Below are 2,395 nucleotides of genomic sequence, written 5' to 3'. Positions count from 1 at the left end.
CTACCAGTCTTACGCGCCTAAATATATCGGAAATGGGCTATTGATACGAAGCAAGACAAATGTGATTGTGCGGAGAGAAGTTAAATAGAAGAACAGCTCTCTTCCGGTTGCCCTCTACATCTCAAAAAAGTCGCGTGCTTAAGCTCCGTTACCTGTGCGGCATCAGCCAATTAAAAAATTCCCTCTTGCTTCCAAGTTTTCGAGAGGGATGCAACACCTGTTCCAATTCTCTGGGTAAACACAGTAGAAACGTTTAAAGCAGTTTTTAATTTGTCCAGCATGCCAAGGGGCAACAACTTTATTTTCCCCGGCATTGTTACCTAGATGCACACATTCAACTACGACTAAATGACTATAACGCGAAACGTAAGAAACATACATGGATATCTATTCGCCTGTCGGCCAGAGAAACACAGACGCTTTCGCGTTAACCAATAAGGGATTTTTTGCTGACGTCACTGTTTGCATTTTGTTTCATTGACATACGAGTTTGCGCACAGAAGGCAACATGATATTTACAAATTGACTTTAAACACTCTCGCCACCGGAGCCTCGGGTCTACCCAAGGCTCTGGGAAACTCTGTGTCGGAGGACATGCGCCGTAGGGTTCTCATAGCCAAAAATTGGCTATTTGAATCTTACAGCGCCTGCTCACTCCTCGTGCTAACATGAATGCACCAATTACAGACGCTTTTAATTGTTCTTCACGAAAACCAATAAGAAGACACTTTGCTTCACGGTTCCCCAGAGCTCTTCTCTCCCTCAGTCAAGAGAAAAGCTGTGGGGTCGAGATTGGACTTTAAAAGGTAAAACGGAGAGGTTAAAATTGGTTAAATGTTCAGTTGACCCTCTCATATAAAAACTGAGAAAGTTTGGGTGGAAAACGCGCTAATGATCCATACATTTTGTGTAAAATTTCGCCACTTTCAAAGCATCATTGCTCGAAGATTATCTGGTCTAGGTGGTTTTCACTTGACGTCATCACCGCCGTGTTCGTGGACGAAAACAAAAGATGTCTCATTAATTAACTCCTTTTGTTCACCTACCATCAATTGTACATTGCAGCATTGTTATCTGTGCCTCACGTGACCGGTTGCAAACCTCCTATATCGCTTTCAAATTTTCACAGGTAGCTCATTATGCAATGTTCTTTATTTTTGGCTGATGAATTGAAAAACGATAGCCTTGTCACGGTCATAATGAGGCAAAAAGTGTAAACAGATTCCCAAAGACCAACGGAAATTCAGATAAAAAAAAAAAGAAACAAAGAGAGGAAAGAGGAAAAAGAACAATATTTAATTCATTACAGAAAATGATTAGTTCGGACAATAGAATTTTAGAGCTTTCAACGTTACCAAGATAATCCAATACGCATGAAAAAAGATTATAAGAGGAGAACCTCTAAATTAAATTAAGTTTATCATTTCCAAGATCGGTTTTGGACTTGAGAATCAGTCTAATAGTCAGTATAATACACCTCTTCAAAATTCAGAATAAATCGATTGGTCTAGAATTTAGCAAATAAACCCAATAATCACACATTTGGGCTATTTTCAGGAAACAATTTGTCAAACTTGAAAACTTTTCCAGGTCAGTTGAATTTCATCTTCGCCTGGCTATTGTGGCCATTGCTTCTTTTATAATATAACTTTCCGAAATGATGTCAAAACGTACCCTTGACTCTCGTTCCTCGTTTCTCCAGAAAACACACCAACTTGTTTCCAAGTTCAACGCAGATCATTGCACGCCTCTCTAGAGCAACAAAGCTACCAAAATGGCCGTAGACGAGTTCACGCTCTTGATTGCATCATGGGTAATCAGGGCAACATGGTGGAAAATTCAAAGGTTTGTATTGAAATTCAAAGCAAAATATACTGTACATGACTCTACTTTATAGACTTTCGCCTCCATAAACCAAAGAAATAAGTTCATGTTCACAACTGAGATGAACTAGACTTGGACTCCAGGGGAAGGGATGAACAGAGACCCTGGGAATGATGTTGACCCCTTAGGTAATTTCTCTTCTGAGTTTTCCTTTCCGATCAATGTTTGATATCAACGTTGGAGTCAGAAGTGCAGAATTTCACTTTTGGATTTATACAAACTTTACTTTTTGTTTTGAAGTTAATTTAAAAAAAAAATGGACAGCCGCTCTCAAGTTTAAACAAGGCACTTGTAGTTGCCAACCTGCACGTCTTTATGGGCAACCCAAAATGCACAGTCATGCCCCGTGGACCGGACTCGATGCCTCCGTTGAGACCGATAGTTTCCTCTATTGGAACTTATGAACTTTCTAAATATCTATGTAGTCTCATTCAACCTCTCATTCAATCTATCATTGCGTTCAAGATAGTTTTGCATTTGCATAAGAACTTCAAAACATACGATTATCGGG

The sequence above is a fragment of the Montipora capricornis genome, chromosome 6, assembly GCF_036669925.1.
Source record: "Montipora capricornis isolate CH-2021 chromosome 6, ASM3666992v2, whole genome shotgun sequence".
NCBI classification, from domain to species: domain Eukaryota; kingdom Metazoa; phylum Cnidaria; class Anthozoa; order Scleractinia; family Acroporidae; genus Montipora; species Montipora capricornis.
Note: the sequence above shows the minus strand (reverse complement) of the source record.